At 46.5% G+C, this 24,213-nt stretch overlaps 1 protein-coding gene across 1 annotated transcript in view; it reads left to right on the forward strand.

The window, feature by feature from the left end:
- Positions 1–24,213, forward strand: part of CDC42EP3 (CDC42 effector protein 3) — a 42,875-nt gene that overhangs the window by 13,697 nt on the left and 4,965 nt on the right. Inside the window, exon 2 of the mRNA XM_006131308.5 lies at positions 22,658–22,708. The gene's annotated coding sequence lies outside the window, so the exon portion shown is untranslated. The remainder of the gene's footprint in view (positions 1–22,657; positions 22,709–24,213) is intronic.

The following is a 24,213-nucleotide window of genomic DNA, read 5'->3' on the forward strand; positions in this document are numbered from 1 at the left end:
CTTGCCTAGCAGAAAATATATCCATTAAAATTTAAATCTTTGACTCACATTTGAAAGAGTCACTGAAAATATGAAAAGAGAATCTGCATGCAACGGAACAGCATCTAAGGAAGGAAATAGGGGCCAATTCTGAATACTAGGACTTAACTCCCATTTTAATGAATGTGCATTTGCATAGATGAGTAGGATTGGGCTATAAAATACCATGTTCTCCTTCCTCCTCCCCCAACCTCACATTTGGAGGGAAAGATTGCCACCCTCTACAATTATCCTTACAGCTTCTTCCTGCAGTACTGCAAAAGAAATATCCTAGAATTCCAGCTGATGTCACAATGTCAGTATTAACATCAAGTGTGTGGGTGTGGGTGTGGGACAGAAGAAGACAGACTGTGGATGAAATCCGGACCACCAGATGTTTTTGAAGGGATTGTGAAATCTTTTTATTTGCTTATGTTAACATTGCCTGGTGCTGTCTTTGACAGCCGGAGCACTCAGCCCCACAGCTAGCAACTTGGACTGTCAAAGGAAGCAGCAGGCAATGTAAACACAATTGCAGGGGAAATCCTGCTGCTCAGCTCTGGACTAGAACCTGCTTGGTTGTTTGGTGGGTTTGATGCAAGCACATAGGCACATGTAAGAGGATGGAACAAGCACAACTAAGAGGATGGAACATTCTCAGTGCAGATTAGGGATGTTAAAATGTGGGGGGGGGGGGTTGGTAAACATGAAATTTTCAGCAGTTGCACATTTACATTCAGAAGGGGGAGGTGGCTCAGTGAGAGTCTGTGTGCACTGATGAGCCAGCTTTTAAGCTGGCCACCTGCGCGTACCAGCTCCGGCGGAGCCCTCTTCTCCCCACAGTGCTGCTTCTGTAGCAGAGGCAGCAGTACGGGAAGGCAAATGGCACAGGTGCTTGCAGGAAGCTGGCTTTTAAGCCTCAAGCATCAACTCGCACCTGCTCTCCTCCCTCCTTCCCCCGCACTGCTGCCTCTGATATGGACCTTGCATGTAACTGTGAAGGTTAATTAATGAGCCCAGACTCGTCAGTTAACCATTTAAATGTGTATGCTGAGACATTCCTACTGCAGATGGAATCTCTGGAGAAATTAGCTCCCAAACTGACAAGTTTTTGCTGAGCAAATGCAAATTGCAAGTTTTCAAAGGATTCTATGAAAGCTTGGCCAATTTGGGCAGGTTTCTCAGGAACAGCAAAAGGTAGTACAGTATTAAGGGTTGTCAGTGTAAGAATTTCAGTGTGTAGTTTTTGAGTTAATGAGCTTCCAAACTTTCTCAGGCCTAACATTCAGTTGCTAGAAATGGAAAATTTTATGAGAGGCAACTCTAGGTAAATGGCAGTTTGAGAGCATTGTTTATGAAGGCTCACATAATCCTGAAATACAATTTAATCTCAGCTAATTTAAAATGTATAAAAATATTTAAATTGTCTGCTATTATTAGCCTTTTACTCAGGCTAGCAAATTAGGTCAGTTTTACTATGCTGGTTAGGGCCCTAAGCAGCATTCTTAATAGGAATGTTCGTGTGTAGTCCTTTACACGATTAACCGATACATCTGGATTTATTGGTTAATCCTAATGTCTACACGCACCCCCCCCCCTTACTGCCTCTGCATCAGGGTGGGAGCTTTTAAGCCGGTTCTTCAGAGCCGCCTTCTCCCACCCCTCCACCTGATGCCTCCCACAGAGGGGTATAGATGGGGTCTGGTGCTCGGCGGGGAGCTGGTTTAAAAGCTGGCTCCCCACAAGCACTGGATCCTACGGAGCTGCCTGCCCCCACCACAATCCCAAACTACAGGTTGCACGTCCCAAAACTGGAATTCTCTGGTCTGGCAACATCCGTGGTCCGATAGGACCATGGATGTTGTAGGATCAGAGAACCCTGACAGCCAAGTGGCAGAAGGGCAATCCAGGAGGGGTTGGGCTGAAGCAGCTGGATGGGGCAGGAGCTGCTGCTGTAGTCAGCCCCAGCAGCCTGCAGCAGTGGGGCTGGAGCTGGCAGCAGCCCCCAGCAGCCTGCAACCCTGGACAGGGTTGGGGCAGCCCCTGGCAGCACAGGATCGGGTCAGGGCAGCCCTTAGCAGTGTGGGCTGGAGCCAGAGCCTTAGGCAGCCCGTGGAAGTGGAGCCAGAGCCTGTGAGCTGCAGCAGCAGGACCAGGGCTGGAGCTGCCAGCAGCCTACAGTAGCCCATGGCAGCGTGGCACCAGAGCCCCAGACAGCCTGCAGAAGTGGGATCAGAGCCCGCGGGCTGCCACAGGGCTGGGACTGGAGCCCGAGCTCTTGCCAGCTTGATCAGGGAAAGAGTCAGCCCTGGCAGCCTGTGGCAAGGCAGGGCTGGAGCCTGTGTCAGCCCACGGCAGTGCAGCAACCCATCAGTCAGCCTGGCAGAGGTTGGAGGTTGTCCCCCCGCCTCCCCTAGCTGGCATAGCAGACTGTCCTGGGCACATCTCTCCAGGGTTAGCCCCCACCAATGGGAGCTGCAGGAAGCTGTGCAGACTGGGACACCATTTCCTGCAGCTCCCATTGGCTGACAACAGTGATCCACGGCCAACAGGAGCTTCAAGTGCCCATACCTGTGGATGTACAGTTAAATAACGTGTCTGGCAAACCACTTCGGGCTAATCCTGGAAAATTATGTCTGGCCCACACGTGGTTTATTGTCCACTCCTGGTTTAGAGAGTCTGTGAGGCACAAAACTTAAGAGCCTCTTGCTGTCTTTCTGCTATAAAAGATACTTAATTTAGCTAACAGCTAAAGCCAAACATTTCAAAACTGGCTACCTAAAGTTGACCATTTAAATTTGCTTACTTTAGGTCCCTAGCTTTACACACTCACGTTTGAAAATTGTATTGATGGTATTTTGTAATTTATTCAAATGAAAGAGCTAAGATTAGCTAATAAGCAGCATTAGAAAATGTATACTATTTTGGTTGAGTATTAGTTAAGAAGTTTTGGGTTTGCAAACTTTAAAATTGGAACTTAATACTATTTTCATGACAGATTGACAAGGAAGTGAATTGTGCGTTATACAGCCTCTCTCTGAGTTACGAACGAGTTACGGACCAAACACATGGCCGTAACTCAATCTGTTCATAACTCGGATCCCATTGAGTTACACGCGACCACACTGTTCATAAGCACAGATGCGTTCGTAACTTGGGGACCACCTTTACAACCGCTCCATGGGAGCTTTGGTCGTAAGTGCAAACGGTCGTAACTCGACCTTTCGCAACTCGGGGAGTGGCTGTATTCAATACTCCATGGAGGATTTCAAATAGAAAGTCAAACGCAGATTTTTTTAAAAAGTAGGGTTTTCATTAGATGTTACTGCTTGAATGAGATTTCCCTTTGACCATTTTAAGGAGTGTTACCCTTTTCACTCTTCATGGTAGTCCTTTTAACTATCCAGACAAGAGCCAATGAACTTGAATACATGACTTCCACAAATGTGGTATTTTGATCTGGATTTAAAAAATGTTTTTGCGAATATCTTTTTCTCTTACGGTATGTCTACGCTACAGTGTTATTTTGAAATAGCTTATTTCGAAATAGTTATTTTGAATAGCTTATTTCAAAATAACGTGTCTACACACAAAATGCATTTCGAAATAGCATTTTGCTATTTCGAAATAGCACATCCACTCTGAGTGGACTCTGATTCGCATTTAAGACTGGCCACAACCAGTTCCAGCAGGGCACCAGGTCAGGACTTACTGGCTACGTCTACACTGGCGTGATCTTGCGCAAAAACTCTTTAGCGCAAGAGTTATGCGTTAAAGTAGTTGCGCAAGAGAGCGTCTACACTGGCATGTGCTTTTGCGCAAGAGATGTGCTTTTGCTCAAGAGCATCCTTGCCAGTGTAGATGCTCTCTTGCGCAAGAAAGCTCTGATGGCCATTTTAACCATAGGGCTTTCTTGAACAAGAAATTCATGTTGCTTGTCTACGCTGGACTCTTGCGCAAGAACAGTTGCGCAAAAGGGCTTATTCCTGAGCGGGAGTGTCAGAGTTCTGGCACAAGAAGCCCTCATTTCATACATTAGAACATCAGTTTACTTGTGCAAGAACACGTGGCCAGTGTAGACAGGCAGCAAATTTTTGCGCAAGAGCGGCCACTTTTGCACAAGATCGTGCCAGTGTAGACACAGCCACTGTGTGGGTCTGCTGCCTGAGGCTATCTAAGGTCTGTGCTTAAAGGGACCCCGCCAGACAGCCAGTTCTCAGGTTTCCCTGCTTGCTTGTCTACCTCGATGAGAGATAGCAAAGCATTTTGTCTCTGGTTGCTCTCACTCAGCACACCACAGCACTCTGCAATATGGAACCAGAGCTGCCCCTGAGCACTCTGGTGCTTCTCTTGGACCCGTTGCTGTGAGCCTGGCTGCACTTTCTGCAGGATGCCATCTGGGAGGTCCATTGGGGGGCTGTCAGTATCCAGGACGTCCTGCGGGAGAGCCTCCACCCTGAGGAGCACCAAGAGCCTCCCTGGTCTGTCCCACTGGGGGCTTGTGCCTCATTCCTCCCTCAAGTCCTTCCACTTACCTCTCCCTAACCCCCCTTCCTGATGTAAAATAAAATACACGTATTTTCATGAACACAAACTCTCTTTATTTAACAAAACTGGGGGTGGGGGGGAATGAAACTCTGGTAAGACTGGGAAAAGGAGGTGGGAGAGGGGAGAAGAGAGAGTGGGAGAGGGGAGGGGGAAACCTGGGAGGAAGGAGGTGGAAGGGGGAATCAAGGAGAAGAAGGGGGAGAGGAAGCTCAGGGTTGGAGGTCTTGCCAGACCAACCTGATTTTCATGTGAACCTGCTCCTGGGTTCGCACGTGGCCTTTGGTGGCCAGGCTAGTAGCTATCTTTCCTCCATCTAGTGTGGAGATCATGGATGTTGGGGTCATCCCCCCCCAAACCTGAATAAGGTCCATGATCTCCACCCTGGACCAGGAAGGCACCCATCTTCTCCAGGCCCTGGCAGGCTCCCGGGAGCTGGCAGACTGCTCCTGGGGAGCGGTGGAGGGCTGGCTGCCAGTGGCTTGCTGGCTCATGTTTTGGGCCACTGGGTCAGGAGTGGTGACTGCTGGCTCTGGGCTGGCAGGCTTGGAGCTGGCACAGGCACTGTGGCCAGAGTCTACCCCATTAAGGGCTCCAGGGAGGCGGGGAGGGAGAGAAGTGTTCTTGGTTGAGGCTGGAGTGGCCACCGTGGCACCCTGGGAAGGCTGGAGGCCCCCTATTTCGAAATAAGTGTCTACACAGCCCTTATTTTGAAATAGCTATTTTGAATTTGGCATTATTCCTCATAGAATGAGGTTTGCCAAATTCGAAATAAGCCCTCCACTATTTCTAATTTATTTTGAAATAGCGGTTTGGCTGTGCAGATGCTTGGAAAGTTATTTCAAAATAAGGGCTGTTATTTTGAAATAACTTTGTTGTGTAGACATACTGTTAAATATAAGAATGTCTTGTTTTGAGCACAGCTAAGTATCTTATTGAATTACCTACCCATAATTCCCAGACAAAAGAAAATTAAGGTTAAGTTTTTACATATTAGTAACTTTAAGGCAAAATGCCTTACAAGAACATTAGTTGACCAAGCACATTATTGAGGAGCCAGGAAATTTTTCAGATTGAAGTTGGTGCATTAAAAATGTGTGCCATGAAACATTGGTTTTCTATTAGTTCCCTCTATTTCTGATATCAAGTGTGATATGGTGTCACTGTGCCCACTTTGGATCCCTTCATGTAAGGGCTGTATCATGGTCTGAACCTAGAAAGTTGGCATTTGGATATCTGTTGGCACCTAGCATCTCAGAGCCCTTTGTTAGGGCAATGGGATTGATTGCCTCCTCTGTGGTTTTTGTCTAAATAGGATTTTTGCAGTTGGTTTGTTCCGTGTATTGTGTATGATCACAAACCACTGAGTCAGCACAGTCCTCCTATAAGTAAAGATTAATGTTCTGTAATCACTGGTGAGATCAAACTCTTTGTTATGGATTTCCTTAAGTTATCACAATGGGGGCAGCATTGGTTGTATAAGTACCTTAACTGTGAATTTCCTCAATACGTCCACATACTTTCATTTCTTTTAAAGTCAAACCTTTGCTCCACATTTCCTGACTTTCTAATGGGGGACAGAAGGGGAAGATTGTTGGTCATTTTTTTTTCTTGCTGACTACTGCAATGATTTTGTAAGGATTTTAATCCTTAAATTACTAATATGCACTCTCCACCTTAAGCTCTCCCTGAAAAGGGGTTTTGTTTTATGCCTTAAATTTCCGTTATCCCCGTAAATCGCCATAACACAGGACTAGGGAGAAAAGTGGACTCGAGTTAGGGAGTGGAGAGTAAGGAACAGTCGCTCTCTTTCCTGATGGGTTTCCTGTGTTCTGCAAGAAGGGGACATTTTCAAGTAGACATGTACTTGATGGAGGCTTCCTTTTTTGATCTCAAGAGATCTGTAGGAGGCAGAGGGATGAATAGGATGATTATAATAGCTGGGGCAGCAACTCAGTGACTGTTTCCCTCCTTTCAGCCTGTAGACCTCTTGAGGCCCATGTGATGATTTCTACTCCAGCTGACCTTAGGAAGTGTGCAGGAGTTGAGGCCACCACATGGGTAACAGCATAAGCCCAAATTCAGTACCGTCACCCTTAGATCCCTGAGAAGCTGGTTGTTTGTCATCACCTCAGCCCAAACCTTCCTCTCTTCCTACATGAATCTTAAAGGGTTCATTGGGGTCCTCTCACAGTTAAGGGCAGTTCCTTGGAGCTTCCCTTTAAATGTGTGCAGCCTTCTGTTTCTCTCCAGAGCCTAAATGAGCTTGTCACTCCCATCATGTCCAGCTGGCCTTTCAGAAGCTGCTGAATATAGTAAGAAAGCAGGTTGAGGGGTCTATGAGTGAAAGTCCCCAAAGGAAGAGTTACCTACCCTCCGTGAGCCTGCCCAGGGAAGGAGAGGGGAGGTTGAGCCATCTCTCAGTTGCACTGGGAATTCTGACTGCAGACATCAGGATGTCCTCAAGATGGGAGGTAATACCCCCAATTTTTTGCCACTCAAGCCCCTTGGTCTTCAGGTAGCCTCACACTCATACCTCCTAATAGTGGGGCTGTCAGAGCCACCATCCTGCAGATTGCAGAAGGTGCCTGGGAAGAATGGGGGTTCAGCTGGGGTTAGGTATGAGCAGATGGAAACTTGGTGGAAGGCATCAGATCAGGAGACATTCTCCCCGTTTCTCTGAAGCTGGAGAACTAAAGAAAAAAAGTCTCTCCCCTCTTTGCTTTGGTCTGCTGCCTAGCCCCCTTCTATGAAACCCTGGTCTTAAGTTTCAGTTTCAAAATAATGACTTCAAAATAGGGGTAGGCAATAACTTTTAATGGGGAAGCCACGCCAAGATTTTGGCAAGTGTTCAAGGGCCGCACGTCTGTGGAGGGGGTGCAGGGCCTGAGACAGAAGTTGTGTGCAGAAGAGAGCTTGGGATAGGGATCTGGGATGCAGGAGGAGGTGTGGGGTCTGAGAAAGAGCTTGTGTGAAGGAGGGGTTGTGATCTGGGGCAGGGGCTTACAGCACAGGAAAGGGTGAGGGTGCAGGAGAGGATTCTGGCCTAGGGGAAAGGATCTAGGCTGGGGTGCAGAGTCTGGGAGGGAATTATGATCTGGAAAAGAGGGGTGCAGGGGGTTGGGTTGTGACCTGGGACAGGGGAATGGTGTGCAGGGTCAGGGAGGGGGTTTGTGTGTAAGAGAGGTGTGACGGCCCTTTTGGGTGCGAGCGCCCCCTTCCGGCAAGGAAAGGGGGGTTCAGCGGACCCGCCGTCTGGCTGTTCGAGTGCGATCACCCGGCCGCGAGTCCGGGCCGGGGATCAGCGAACTCGGGGTTCCTTTTCCTCGGGGCTGGCCCGGGGTACCAGTCTGCCCGGGGTCCGGGCGGGAGGACGGGGTCGCCTCCGGCGGCCTGCCGGTAAGTCGGGTCCCCGTCGGGACAGTCGAATTGGCAGGGTCTTCGCCCTTTTATCTATTCACCCCAGCGGGGTTACGTGGGTTGGGGTCTCGTGGTAGGGAGGGGGGATGTGGGGGACCCGGGCCCACCCTCTCCACCGGGTCCCAGCCCGGGGCCCTAAGTGGGGGGAGAACGAAACGTACGTTCCTCCCACGACAGGCGGGGTTTATCCCCGTAACGCGCCTGTCCACGGGCGCCAGAAGGCCCCCGCCCCGGGCTGCTTCCACTCCCCGCTCTCCTCCTCCCCAACTGGGAAGGCCCCGCAGTCACTTACCCCGCCCGAGGCGCCGGTGTCGTCCCGCGGCCGTCGTGAGGGTTCGGGGTCGTTCCCTCTCCTCCTCCAACGCGGGGGGGGTTCCCCTTGGCAGCTGGGGCGGCGGTGGTGGCGGCAGCTCCCCTGAGTGCCGCCTCGTCCTGCTCCCCCGGGCCGCTTTTCAAACGGCCCGGGTGATGACGTCAGGGGCGTCCGTTCCGTCCCCCGGGCGTCCTGGCGTCCGCTGACGTCACGGCCGGGGCGTCCCGGCCTGACGTTGGCTCCGCGCGGCTCTGGCCGCGCGGAGTGCCGTTCGGGCTCCTCGCCCGTCAGCTGGGGCTGTCCCTGGCCCCTCCTTCCCCGTCGGGGAGTTAGCCGGCCCCCCCCCTGCGGGGTTTTCTCCCTGGCCCGTTCTCCCCTCCTCCCAGGGCTGCCTGCCGGTCCGTCCGGCGGCCTCCAGGGGGCGGCGGCGGCCCTCGCTCGAGTGCGGACCTGCGGCGGTCCGTCACAAGAGGATTCTGGCCTGGGTAGGGGTATAGGAGGGGGTGCAGGGTCTGGGAGGAAGTTGTGACCTGGGAGAAGGGGGGAAAGGGGTACAGAGGATTTGGGTGGTAGCCTGAGGCAGGTAGTTGTGGGGGGGAAGGGCTGGGGTGCCAGAGGAAGGCTCTGGCTGGGAGGCACTTACCTAGGCAGCTCCTAGCCAGCAGCCCTGCAGGAACCTGAGGCAGGCTGCCCGTCTTTGCTGAAGTCTCAGTTGGCTGGCTGCTCCATATGGGTCTGCTCTGGACATGGGGAGCAGGGGGAGGTTTCACATGCTGCCCCTGCCCCCAGCATAATTGGCCAGTGGGAGCTGAGAGATTTTGCTGGGGGGTCGAAGCAGCATTCGATGCCTCCCTCCTCCCTCCCTAGCAGTCCAGAGCGGAAAGCAGCCGCCTGGTTAAAGTGTAAGCTGCTCTCTGCCTAAGGGTTCAGGAGAGGCAGCCACTGGCTGGATCCAGTGACTTGGTGGTTAAGTCCCTGCTTCAAAATATATCAGGGACTTAACTGTTCTACTGGAGCTAGAGTTTCTGAGCAAGTTTTTTGAAGAGGTTTCTGGGATTTCCCCCACTGTGGAAAGGAAGTGGTGTGTTAGTTGGGAGTCTCACAAAGGCATTGCCTCTCTCTGCTTTGCTACTGGCCTCTTTTTATTTTTCTTCCTGACTTGGTTAGTTGATGTCTTGTAAATCTTTGAAACACTGAGCATTCTAATGTCCTAAAGGGGAGGGGGTGAATAGTTCTGCCTAGAATCCTGACTTGAAGTGCAGAAGTAACTCAATTATCGAGCTACTAACTCTTAATAGATTATGGGGACAATGATTAAGATGGAATACTGTGGACTGCACTGATGTTGCTAGTTAATTCTGCTGTGCAGTAGCTGAATAGAGACCTTATTCTCCTCAGAGTTATTTATGCACTGTGAAATGTTTTTAGGACAGCTTCCTAAATGTCCTGCTTTCCTCAAAACAGTAGGAGTCTGTCTAAAAATAAAATATTTAAAAGTACAGGATATTCTTTAACATTAGTCATAATTTTCATGGTGGAAACTAATGCTGGTACAAATCTTTTGGTTTTTCACATCGGATACTGTTGCTGTTTTGAATTTTTCACTAATTCAGTTCAACACAAAGCTCAGTTTTCTGATGCAGTAGAGCTAAGCTCTGTCTTGCAACTGCAGGAGCAAAGGAAAATGCCTGGTGACAGGAAGAGCAGGGACATTTGTAAAGAGAGTAGTGTGGCGGGGTGAAGCAACCGTGCTCTCACCCGGGGCCGGAGGAGTCTTGGGAGCCGAGGCTGACTGGCACTCGCTATGGTCAGGAAGCGGCGGGGCTGGATTTAGAAGCCCCACTCAGGGAAGGGGGAGTGGCCGCGCTAGGAGGGAGAGCCCCGAGAATGGCCGCAAACGTGGCACCAGGGGATGACGTCATACACCGATACGGTGTGACGTCGAACCAGCGCTGGGGAATGAGCGACAGGGGAGGAAGAAGTGGGAGCCAGTGTGACGTTACCTGCCGAACGCAGGGGCAGGGATAAAAGGCGCTGGCACAAAGAGGAAGGAGGAGAACAGGAGGAGGAGGTTGCCAGGGCTGTGAAGGGACGTCCCACCTCTCAAGGGAAAGAGAGGAAGAGTCTCAAGACGATGGAGGTAGGAAGTGGCCCAGGGAAGGGTCGCGAAGTCCGTGTGCAAACGAGTTTAGGGGCATCTCCCCCGTTTGCTAGGTTAGGGAGTCAGGCTCCCTACCTTAGGGCCCTGGGCCGGGACTCGGGAGAGTGGGTGGGCCCAGGGACCCCTACTCCACCATTGGAGGTCGAGTATTGGCACCCAGGACAGTGCAATTTCCCACTGGGTGCAGCTCCCAAACGAAACCGGATGGAGCCTATACTGTTGTGGGTTGTAAAGGTGCTAAGGGTGGGGAGCACACGAAGTCTCTAGCGTGCTGTCCCCACCCTGCCAGGGTCGTGTAGCGGCTAGAGAGACACGCCAGAAGCTGGCATGTTTCTCTAGCCACGTGCTCTTGTGAGGGTGAGGAGACTTTGCGTACTCCTCTGCCACCAGGCCCTGATTGGCCCAGGAGCAGGGAGAGCATGCAAGGTCTCCCTGGGGAGCAGAGAGGGAGAGGGAAGACTTCTTGCGCTCCCCCACCCCAGGCCAGTCAGGTTGGGGGAAGCACAAGAAGTCTCCTTTCTCTCCCCTTCTGGGACCACGCATGGCCACTTCAGAAATTATTTAAATTAAAAATTATTGCCCACCTCTGGGTTAAGGGGTGATTTGATTACAGTCTGTAAGTATCTACATGGGGAACAAATCTTTACTAATGTTCTTCACTCTAGCAGAGAAACATTATCCAATGGATGGAAGTTAAATCTAGACAAATTCAGAGTGGAAATAGAGTATAAATGTTACTAGTATGAGCAATTAACCATTGGAAAACCAAGCATCGTAATAGATTTTTCATCACTATGTTTAAATCAAGACTGGGTGTTTTTTTAAAAGATCTGCTCTAGGAATTATTCTGGGCAAGCTGTGTGGTCTGTACTGTGCAGGCATTCAGTCTAAAGGAACACAATAGTCCCTTCTAGTTTTGGAATTGATGTTTCTGTAAAATATACCATAGTTTCCCTCTTTCCTTGTCGGAGAAACCTGTCTGTGTGGATTGTTCCTGTGCATCTGCTGTCGCTGTCTGTATCGCTATAGGCACAATGGCAAATGGCCGCATGCTCAGTCAGTCACTGTGCTGCTTCTCTTAGGGTGTGTCTAGACTACATGCCTCCTTCGACGGAGGCATGTAGATTAGCCAGATCGGAAGAGGGAAATGAAGCCGCGATTAAAATAATCGCGGCTTCATTTAAATTTAAATGGCTGCCCCGATCTGCCGATCAGCTGTTTGTCGGCAGATCGGGGCAGTCTGGACGCGATGCGCCGACAAAGATGCCTTTCTTCATCGGCACAGGTAAACCTGGTTTCACGAGGCTTACCTGTGCCGATGAAGAAAGGCTTCTTTGTCGGCGCATCGCGTCCAGACTGCCCCGATCTGCCGACAAACAGCTGATCGGCAGATCGGGGCAGCCATTTAAATTTAAATGAAGCCGCGATTATTTTAATCGCGGCTTCATTTCCCTCTTCCGATCTGGCTAATCTACATGCCTCCGTCGAAGGAGGCATGTAGTCTAGACACACCCTCTGGGACACACTTCTGATGTCATTATCCTTGTGGAAATTAGGAAAAACTCTATTAAAGTTACTAGAGTTAAAATTCTGCAATGGGATCAGGCCCACTACTTGCAGGAGCAGCCGTGATGTTATTTCTCTGCTTTTGCAAGAGTGTACTGGACGATGTGGGGTTACATATAATACATCAGCATCTTAAAGCCCTGTCAAGCTTTAATTGGAGTAAAAGGAAAACAAGAGGCATGATTTTGATTTCATTTACACTAATTGTACATTCATGTAATTCCATTGATTTTAACAGTTACTTCCTGGGCACTGCATTTCAGGAAAGTTGTGGACAAATTGGAGAATGTCTGGAGAAGAGCAACAAAAATGATGAAAGATCTAAAAACATGACCTATGAGGAAAGACTGAAAGAACTGGGTTTTTTTACTCTGGAAAAGAGAAGACTAAGAGGGGGCATGATCAGGCCCAGCCAAAGAGTTTGCGGGGCCCAAGGCAGCACGCTGTGGTTGGCTGAGCCGCACAGCCGCTTGGCTTCCAGTCAGTGTAGTGAGCGAGCAGCCAGGTGGGTGGGGCCGGGATCTGGGCAGCGCGTGGCCCTGAATGCACGGGGCCCAAAGCAACTGTCTCGCTCACCTTGCCCAAAGACCGGGCCTGGGCATGATAACAACTTTTAAGTACCTAAAAGGGTGTTGTTATAAGGAGGAGGGAGAAAAAGTATTATTCTTAACCTCTGATGATAGGAGAAGAAGCAAGGGGCTTAAATTGTAGCAAGGGAGGTTTAGGCTGGACATTTGGAAAATCTTCCTGTCAGGGTGTTTAAACATTAGAATAAATTGCTTAGGGAGGTTATGGAATCTCCATCACTGGAGATTTTTTAAGAGCAGGTTAGACAAACATCTGTCAGGGAATAGTCTGGCTAATGCTGCCATGAGTGCAGGGGACTGAACTACAGGTTGAACCTCTCTAGTCCAGCACTCTGGTCAGGCAATATCAATGGTCCTGCATGATTTTAAGTAGCCAGATGTCCACTTAATCATGGTCATGGCCAAGTTTCCCACAGTCCCATAAAGTTTGTTTGCAGCCTCCAGTCCTGGTTCTGAGTGTTCTGTGCTGTTATTTGGCTCTAATTGACCTCTAAGACCACATAAGGAGTAGAAATGTTGGTAATGCTGCTAGACAATACTGACCTCCTGTGGTTCGGCAAATTCTCTGGTTCAGCACTGGTCAGGACTCGAGGGTGCCAGACTAGAGAGGTTCACCCTGTTGATGGGCTCTTGAGGTCCCTTTCAATCCTATGATTCTAACTGAGATCAGATATGGGTGAAAGGACTTCAAAGGAACTACACTGATCTTTCAAGCTACAGGTTGAATTTCTCAAATCCAGCACCCTTAGTACCTGACTGCTGCCGAACCAAAGAATTTGCCAAACTGCTGGAGGTCAATGTTGTCTAGCAGCATTACCAACATTTCCACTACTTATTGGGCTCTCAGGTTATGTCTACACTGCGGAGCTATTTCGGGATACCGGAGGTATCCCGAAATAGCTATTCTGTGTCTTAAGAGCTAGCCTGTTATATCAAAACATAATGGGCTCGCTATTCTGATGCCCCTCATTGTACAAGGGTTAAGGGACATTTTGGTATACCACCTTATTTTGAAATTACCTAGAAATAAGCTATGCAATTTGCATAGTGCAAATTGTGTAGCTTATTTCGAAGTAAGGGTGCTGTGTAGCACCCTTAGAAGATATTTAGGGATAAATTAGAGCAAACTAAAAGCACAGAACACTGTGCGCCAGAACTGATGTTTGTAAACAACTTTATGGGACCATGGGAAAGTTGGCCACACCCATGATAAATGGACATCTGACTAACTAAAATCATGCTGGACCACAGATGTTGCTGGACCAGAGCGTTCTGGACTAGAGAGGTTCAACTTGTAGTAAAATGACTTTGGAAAAGTGTCACTAACAGTAGCTGAGAAGCTGCTGCTAATTTTAACAATAATTACACGTAACATTTAATTGTACAACTTACTTAGCGAAATTTGGGTATTTAATCTGTGCTAAGGTGGGTTCAAAATGGATAAAACATTTTTGTGCCCTAAGACTCTATATGCCAAGTTTCATCATGGAGCAAATTATTATTGCAAAGTGCAATTGGGAAAGTAGGGACTTACAATGGAAAGTTCGACAACAGTGCTCCAATATGTGGAAAAACACACAAGAAAGCTTTTCATATCTTCTCCCACGTGGGAGAAGTAAATATCCTCAAGTATGAAGGGCATTCCACTATAGTAGTGTTAAGACTGGTTTAATCAAGCAATAAAAACACAGCAGTCTGTACATATTACTAAAATAATAAGTAAAGACACTTGAAGTGCACATTTTAGAAGAGCCAAGATATAGGGTCTCTCTGGATTTTTGGAATTCCTAATATTTGTGTATTGCAGATTTAACTTTCATTTTAAAATGAGGCTTTTTGTCTTTCTGCTCATATTGAAATTTTTCCAGATGTGACTAACTGATATTCTGACTTCATGAGTTGATAAACAGTAGCTTTGAGCAGTGTGAATTTTTTTAGTCATATCAGTGAGTGTTAATTTTGAAACGCAACAGCTGTTCTATGAATGTTAACTTCTGTACTGCTAAGAAAACCTTTAATTCTAATATACTGTATTCACAGTGTTTTGAATTGTTTGAAATGGCATTCTATAAGAATACAGCTGCAAGATTTAGACACGCCTATAGCTTCATTCTTTATCATCATTTAAAGGTATTGCATTTAATTTTGTTTCCTTTTCAGCATAAACTCTGAGGGAGACAGGTGATGTGGAAAGATTAGACCATCTCTGTAGAGAGTGAATGTGGCATTTTCATGTGGGTAGTGAAAAGCTGAAGATTGGGGGGGAAAATTTTTAGAGCAAATAAATTAATTGAATTTAAAACAACCTGAAGATATCAAATGTTCAGTATTTTGAGTAAGTCTACATAAAATAAAACCCATAATATTTTCCAAAAATTTCATTGGTTTCAGAATAGGGATTTGAATGAATAATCAGTTACCCAGTAAGCATCATCCTTACCCAGTGATGCTTACTGGGTATCGGTTAACAGGTATCCGGGAGCAGCTCCCCACTCGCGGCCTGTTGTGGGAGGAGGGCTGCTCCAGTCCTGCGTTGGGATTAGGAGCTAGCAACCAGTTCCTTGACCACGCCGGTGTGGCTGGCAGGAAACAGTGGCTTGGAAGCTGCAGCCCCAATGCAAGTGGGGGGAGGCACCAGGGCCGGCTTTAGGAAGTGCGGTGCCCAATTCGAACCATTTTGATGGGGCCCCAGCAGCCAGGATTTTTTGTTGAGCAAAAAAAACCACACACACACACAAAGAGTCACAGCCCCTTTAAATCCAGGGAAGCCGCTGCGCTCCTCCTCCAAGGCCAACGCCCCCTCCCGCAGCACATCTGGCACGCCACAGAGCTGTGGGAGGGGAGCAACCAGCACGGGGCCCTCTTAGGCGCAGGGGCTGATTCGGGGGAATCGGCTGAATCGGCCTAAAGCCGGTCCTGGGAGGCACCACTCTTCACTGGGATCCTGGCTTACTCAATTAACCTGTTAAACCTAGCATGTAAGTGATTAACTAATTACCTGGGATTTTACATCCCTAGTTCAGAACAGAAAATTCAACACTATCAAGTGTCCATATAGTAACACACACAAACCATGAGCTTGTTAGTATTTTTGTGGCTGTCAGACTTGTGCAATCAAGTTGTGTAGAACTGTGTTAGTAATCATTTGTCTGTGTGTGTGTGACATACACAAGCATACAGTGAAGTATATTATTATTTATCTCATACATTTAGTTCATTTATAATGACATTTTAAAAGATATTGTCTAAAAAGATTTGTGTTTACTAAGTATATTTGTCTATATAGAAAAAAGAATTAATCCTAGAATATGTGCAATATAGGAGGGTCTGAAAGAAAAAATACAATAAATCTGATATCAGAGGAGTTTCCAGTGGGCTACTGTGTGTCTTTCAACTTCAAGTTCAAATTCTGGCTTGGATTAAAAATGAAGATTTATGGGTTTTGGTCTTGTACTAATTCAAAGGGAATGTTTGTTTCTCAAGTTATACGTCTGCCCAACTTGGCATGCTTATTTTTGGCAGTTTATGCTCAAAAGACTCATAAGATTAATATGGTAAGGGTGTTGTAGATCAGTTTTAGAAATATCCTATCAGAACAATGTGTGGAAATTTTTATAGTAACTTCTGCAGTATAAATCCAAAACCCAAGTTGTTCTGCAGCCAGAAGGAACCTAGTGGATTGAGGGTAGGAGAGGGAGGAGGAAATAGAGTAGTCACAAAGAGGAAAGAAATGCTAGTTTGCAGTATCACCTTAAGAGGTGCTAGCTTAAGAAATGCTAGTTTGCAGCATCACCTCTTATCTCCAAGACTGTGAAAACTGCACCTGAGTTGTGCTGGGTAAATTCTTCAAAGTACTTTTGTTCCTTGGGCCCAAACTCTCCCTTCTCTGGCTTCATCCTAGTCACTCCATGGTATTTTTCCCCAGGACTATGTCTAGACAGCAGCGCTATTTCAGGTTACCAGAAGTATCCCAAAATAGCTATTCCACATCTTTAAATGTGCCCGTTATTTCAAATATATTTCAAAATAATGGGTGTGCTATTCCAGTGTCCCTGCAACCCTCATTCCACAAGGGTTAAGGGACTTGTCAGAATAGTGCTTTATTTTGAAATTTGGCGCTGTGTAGGCAGCGCTAAATTTCAAAATAAGCTATTTTGAAATTACCTCAAAATAAGCTATGCAGGCCCCCAAACCCGAGCCCAGCATATACCTGAACCCCTTGGCCAGGGCCATTCTAAGTAATTTCTCCACAGTGTTTCCTGGGGCTCTAAATCGAGATAGTGCATCTACATTAGGGGAGCCTGCGTCAGACTAATTTTGAGGCATCTCTGCAGTGTGGACATGCTATTTTGAAATAAGCTATTTTGGAATATATCTTCCAGAATAGCTAATTGCTAAATAAGCATACAGTGTAGACATATCCTCTGTCACAGAGAAGTGCTGTTTAGATTCCAATAGACTGCCACCTTACTCCAGGCTGCCTGCAGATTATCTATCTGAACATGTGCAAATTCTGGTTTGACTGGAGCCACAATGCGAGATGTAACTGACAAAACAGTTACATAACTTTTGCTCTGCATAACTTTTGAAATATTGCTCGCCCAAAGAAACAGTGGTTGATGATCATTAGCTGAGATCAGTCCCAAGCCAATGAGGTAAGTTTGGGAATAATCAGAGCCATAGTATTTGGGCTCACTTGGAATTCATACATTTTTATAAAAACCATGATTTTTAGTAGGCTGTATCTCAGGAATCAATTGCTCTAACAGTCTCACATTTGGACTATTAGCCCTACATCAGACCCTCATAATGTGTTTTATTTTCCAAGACAGTCTGAGAGAGTCTATAGATTGTAGAGCTTTAGAAAAAGCAACTGTTAATGAGCTAGTTCCAGGCTTAACTATAGCCACACGCTAGCATTTCATGCTTTGTAATTTATTCTTCCTGCCAAACACAGAAAAACATCCTTGCATATTTAACTTGTTGACATTAGGCTGATCTGCCTGTTTTTGCAAAGCACTATCTGAAGCATAACTGTATTTCAAAGAAATACCAGGCACTAAGAGCCAGGGATCCCAAGTTACATGTTAAATCCCAAGTTACATGTTAAACTATAGGTTTAACAGATTGACTGCCTACAGCACAGTGCGGTGGGCCAAGCTACACTGGATCAGCCCCCTTCCCATGGCATGCTGCAGGCTGGGGCTGCAGGGCTTGGGCACTGGTTAATTGGCTACCCTGGTAAGTATGCCAGTAAAGCAATGTTTACTAGGTAACCAGTTAACTGGTTAAACCTTTACATTCCTACTAAGATCATAAATATGTAAGTGATTATTTCCAGAAAAAAATATACCAGGTATATTGTGTATCAGACATATAAATTAATGAGACACAATTCCTATGGAGGACACTTTACCAAGCCATGTTTACTCTCAGCAAGCAGATTCCAAAAAGGAAATAGCAAGAATTGCATTACTTGCAAGCATAGTGCATTCATGTCAGCAAAATCAGAGGCAAGTGAGAGGTGACAATGACATGCCGCAGCTAGAATGACAGCATCTGTCATATGTCTTTCATTTACACGATAACAGACCACCCAACATGCAATAACCCCCCTCCAGTGATGCGCTCACACGTAACTCTCATTGGAATCATGCATTGGGAACACAAGATTAGATCCATTTTGACCACTTCGCTTTCATTTTGTTGCATTCTTTTCCATCAGATGGTCTAAAACAAAAATGAAGAATAAATAAAATAAATGCCTTAACCACTTATCTTGAATTTTACATTGAAAATATATAAAAAATCAGAGGAAGTGGTGCAAAACTCAAGTAAAAGAGGTTGGTTTTGCTCAAAAACTTTATTGGGCATGGGTGCCGTGATTCTCAGCACAGGTAGACAGGCTCATGCTAGAAACAGTAGTGTGAATGGTGCAAATGTGGTAAGAGCTCAGGCTAGCCACCTGAATTCAAATCCAGGGGTTTGGACTCATTGGCTAGTGAGAGCTGTCAGTAGTTGTACAATGTCCGCACTGCTGTTTTAGTGTGTTAGCTCAAGCTGAACTAGCATGATTTGTCTACCCATGCTGGGAATCAAACCTCCCGACTCCTGTGTAGGCCTATTAACTGAGGTCTGCAGGAGAGCAGAGTTTGTAATCCAGCACAAGACTTTGCCATCCTACCCCCCGTGATGATTTATTTTTTCTTTATAATATTTGGAGAAGATAGAAAGGAGGTTAACTCTTATTCATAAATATGGTCGTTATTAGGGATGTAACAAGTTGTTTTAAAATGTAACCGTGTAACTGCTAAAAATCCTAGCTGTTACACCATGGGTGAGCAATAGTTTTTGACTTGGGGCCACCTCAGAAATCTTTGAAGTGGCCCCAGACCACCCAGAAGGGGAGGGGTCTCAGGCAGAAGGAGGTGGGGCCAGGACACTTCTATGCATGCCCTCCCACAGACCCTAATTAGTCTGGGCATGGGGGAGCATGGGGGGGCTTTCTGCGCTCTACCACCCCCAGGCCAATCAGAGCTTGGGAGTGAGGGGAGCGCGCAAAGTCTCCTTCCGCCCTGCCCCCATCCTGCAAGGGCGGGAGGAGTGTGAAGTCTCTCTCTCCCTGATATCCAGCACGCTGTGCTTAGATTCAGCACTAGGGTTGACGCTAAGCATCGCATGCTTCTGTGTCCCTAGGCCCTGATTGGACCTCCGCGGGCTGGATCAACCCACGTGGCAGGCCGGATCCAGCCCACAGAGACCCTTTTGCCCACCCCTGGGTTACATACACCGCAGGCTCTGCAGTATAAAGGTTAAAGAAGTTTTATATTGCAGATTCTGCAGTGAAGCCTCCCCGGTTAGCGTGTAACCGGCGGAGCGGGGGATCAGCCATAAACAGGGGCTGCTTTGGCTTGCCAGCCAGAACATCCCCTGCCTGTGGTAGGCCCTGTGAGGCTGGAGCAACCCCCTGCTCAGGGCGGGCGGGGAGCTGCTGCAGTCCCTACTGGTTAACCAGAACCAGTAAGCCTGACCCATTAAAGATGAGGCTTACCTGTTAACCATTTAGATCCCTAGTCAGTATAAACTATCTTCTTTTTTCCCCCATTGCCTTGCTCTTTGTTTTGTCACTTACAGCCATCCAGAGTAGGGATATAAAATCCCATTTAATTGGTTAACCGGTTTAACCTAATGTTTAACCAACTAAATGATTAAAGGGTGGTTGGGCAGGGGCTGTCCCCCACGCATCACAGCCAAATTTAGGTGGGCCTTCCCCACCTCCTACCCATCGTGGCTGAGCTGGAACAGTCCTTGCCTAGGGTAGGCCTCATGGGGCTGGAGCAATCTCCTGCCTCCAGCAGGCAGAGAGCTGCTCCAGCCCCCATTGGTTAACCTGTCACATCCCTAATACAGACTGTGCTTGGGCCTTGAAACGTCTCAGCACCTGTGTTTCTCAGTCTTTTCAGACTGGCAATCACTTATTTGAAGTTTAGAAAAGAAGAAGACTTCGTCCCCTGATGTTTACTATAATAGTAAGAGTAAAAAAAATTATCATTGATTGGTGCAAGGATTTTGAGAGAATGACGGAAAATACCGGAGCTGGGTGGGTCAGGGTGTGCTGGGAACAAGATTTTTCTTTGCTTTAGACTGTAATAAAATTTCCAACACCTCTCAACCACCCAGCTGCCTTTCATGTTCCCCAGGGGTTCTGACCCACAAGCCGAGAAACACCGATCTAAAGTAAAATATTTTTTTTATGGTCCCCATTGCTAACCCTTTAGCTCCCTAGTGAGAGCAACTTTGGGAGGCCCAAGCATAAATAGCTGTCTGGCTCCAGCTGCCATTTCCAGCCATGCCTGAGCATGTTACATTATTAGAGCTACTCTAAGGCAGCGGTTTTCAAACTTTTTTTCTCATGACCCAGTTGAAGAAAATTGTTGATGCCTTCGATCCAACATAATTTGATTGGAGTGTGAGCTCCGGGGTGGGGCTGAGGATGAGAGCTTTGGGCCTTAGAAGGGGGCTCCAGCTTGGGGGGTGGGGTCATGGCTGTGGCAGGAGCGGCTTACTTTCAATGGCTCCTAGTCAGCGATGCAGCGGGGGTGCTAAAGCAGGCTTCCTGCTTCTCCTGGCACTGCAGACCATGCTGTGACCCAGAAGCAGCCAGCAGCAGGTTCCTAGCCAATGGAAGTGTGGACCTAGTGCTCGGGGAAGTAGCAGTACCTGGAGCACTCTCCCTCCCGCCACCCACCTAGGGGCGCACTGCAGTCTGTGGTGCCAGGAGAGGCAAGTAGCCTGCCTTAGCATCCCCACTGATTATCTGATCACCCTGCAGCAAGGAGACCTAGTGCGTGACATTCCATGACCCAGTAATGGGTCAAGACCCTAAGTTTGAAAACCACTGCTCTAAGGTACAAAGACCTCATATGTACACAGAGGTGCACCAATTTACTGCAACTTTGGGGGGGCAAGCCTAAACTAAGGGAGGCCAGATTAAACGGATATGGCATACAGATTACTGTACTAACGAAGTACAGCATGGGGGAGAGTCTGTTACGAATGTCTGAATCAAACTAGAAACCAGAACAAGTTGTTCCTTAAACACCTAACTGTAAGATGGAAAGAAAAATTGTTACTATGGAAGACTTCAGTCTGAGTGACATACTGAAGATCTTCTGCAGCCAGTAGTAAAACATTATTAGAGTCTTTAAAAATTATAGATGCCTTTCTGACGAGAGGATTTGCATCCACTGCAAGGTAATCTTGGTTAAGAGGAAAAGTGAAGGCAGGAACTAGAAAAGAAAATAGATATATAAAATGAAGGTAAAGCAGAAGGTAGACACCAACAAGTATAATTTGGAAGTTATGAAGTGCAGAAAATTGATAAGGGAAGCAAAAGACATCAGGAAAAAAAATCCATGGATGGCAAGCAATGGACAATAAGGTAGTATTATTAACAGCATTATAAGCAAAATAAATTGTAGCAATGGTGTAGGCCCATCACTGTATATTGATGGTAAAATTGTTAATAATGATTTCAAAAAGGTAGAAATATTTATTAAATATTCCTGTTGTGCATTTGGAAAGAATTGGATGATGAATGTGTATCACATGAGGATGAACCCTTTTCCCAACTAGCTAAGATGTGTTGGTCCCAGCTTTCCCCCATGGAAAACACTCTCTTTTATACAAGAGAGTGTTTTCCATGGGGGAAAACATGCAAATAGCTGAATGATTTTTCTAAAAGTTTAATGTTTACTTTCATCTTTACAGAAGACATAGGAGGAACGGAGAATAACTTGAGATGGGCTCTGGGTTTCATCTGTCCCAACCTATCCTTGCAGTTAAACTATTTTCACCACCTGTCTAAACATTGCTGGCATGCTTTTCTTCTAACCTTTCATTAAATTGAGGGAATCTAGCTAAAGAAAATGAAAACATTTAGGGACCAAATTCACATAAGAAGTGTTTCACACCTTTTGGAAGAGAAGTGGAGATCAAAGTGTGCCTACAAATGAACCAGTTCCTTTTATATGCCCTTTAGCTCACAGTGACATCAAATATTTGAAACCTTCCATGCGTTCCCTGTCACTGACAAATATGTGTCCAGTGAGAAGGAGAAAGGGTGTTCTCATGAATTTATGTGATTTTTCTCTTTTGTTTACAGGGTTTTTTTTAATGAAAATGGGACAGAAAAGGTTAAATGTAATCTAAAAGGGTTGGGTTGAGCAGAGTTGGGGAGAATTAATTGAACTCAACTGTTGTGTAAATTGGCCTGAATATTTCATGGCGTAATTAAATAATTAAAAACTCTTTAAAAGGAAGCAACGAAAGAGAAGAACCTTCTAATTCAATCAAGGAAGCTCACTTTGATTAAGGTGGTTAAAGGTAGGGCTGCTAGTTCAGAAGAATTCAAACTAACCAATCAGAAAAGCTAAACAGTATCACCTGATTTGGTTGGTGCCACTCAGAAGGGATTTGGGGCTATATAAACACAGAAGTTAAATAGTATTTTCAGGAAATAGACATACATGTTTTTATCTCTTCTAGGACTCACTGGCTGCTGCAGTTTGGGAGTCTGAATAGGCATTAAAAGAGATGGTAAGTTCTGAATTAAGTATATCTATCCTGCTTATATTAGAGCTAAGGCTTGTCTGTGCTGTACTGGGTTTGTCCTGATTTCAGCCTTCATTGGCCAGTTATGGTTGCAGTTGTAGCAGAGTCTCTGATTTGGTTTGAGTAATGCATTTTCTGTAGAATTTGTTGATCTTTCATGATTATTCTATTGTTTTACTCTGTAAGTAGTATAAAATATAGTCTCTGTGTATGTTGAGTGCCCAGCTTTTAAAGAATTTGCTGCTCTCCTAACTGAGGCCTCTCAGGGCATGTTCTTGTTAGATAGTCTCCTGTTTATTAATGCTGACTATACTATAGTACTAAATGTGTTTGGGGGGGGGGGGGGGAATATGGTTCTTTTGTTCAAGATGAAGGGTATTATTATTCCATGTAGGGCTTGAGAAACTTAACTGGTTACTAAGTGGGAAATCTGCAAGGTAAGTACAGAGACCTATCCTATTATCTTTAGTATTGAAGATTATTTTTGGATGGTCTAACACCTTAGACTAATTAAGAGATCCTCCCAAATACAAATGCTCATCAGTGTGACTTTTTTTAGTGAGTTGTTGGATGCAGAGTTGCTGCTCTCAGCTTTGCCGAGCATCAGAGTGATGCTAGCATAGCTTTAGCATGGTGTCTGTTCAGAGCCCAGTAGGTAGCAGTGAAACTGAAGATTTCAAATGTGTTTTGCTTCTGCTTGGGAAATCTGACCACCAGCAGAGACATGCACTGGAGCTCATCAGAGGAGAGAAAGCTCCAAGGGTATAGGCAAAATAGTAGAGGCCCTCGCCCCTTGCAAGAGACCTCTTCTTCCCCTTCAGCAGTTTAGAGCTAGGCTTATGATTTAAGACTTGTGAACACTAACATTGCATCAGTGTAACTAAAGGGGTGATGATGCACCAGTGTAACAAGACAGGCATAACTTTGTAAAAGATCTGTTAATCAGAGATGGAAAAACGGAATTTTTTTTGTTAAATGTGGAAAATCACTTTGGAAACCTTAACTATAGCTTTGTAGAAAGCCCATCGTTACACGACTGTGGGATCTGGGTTTCTCACCAGGGAATTGCCTCTGGAGCTTGCTGGGGATGGAGATGGAAATCTGCCTCTGTTTGCCTCTGCCTCGTAGCTCAAGCCATCTCACAACTGTTTGCAGTGCTAGTGTTGGTGTAACTTAAGGCATCCACTCAGTTTTAGGATATGTGAGGGAGGCCTGTGCTGACACTGCAGTTGATGAGGGATCTGAAAGGAGTCTGTGATGACAGAGCAGCTCCTGTCCATGGCAGGTGGGGAAGCTACTCCAGCCCTTAATGGTTAACTGGAACTGGTTACATCACCTGTTAAGGGTGATGCTACTTGGTTAATCTTTAGCATCTCTATTTGGAGGGCTGTTGTCGTCATTTGCCTCCTCACAGGCCTAGCTACAGATTTCTGGTCTGCCCTGTCAGGACTGGAAGTTCTCCCTGCCCTGCCACACCACACTTGAGGGGT

This window comes from Pelodiscus sinensis, chromosome 3 (genome assembly GCF_052426305.1).
Source record: "Pelodiscus sinensis isolate ZL-2025 chromosome 3, ASM5242630v1, whole genome shotgun sequence".
NCBI lineage: Eukaryota > Metazoa > Chordata > Testudines > Trionychidae > Pelodiscus > Pelodiscus sinensis.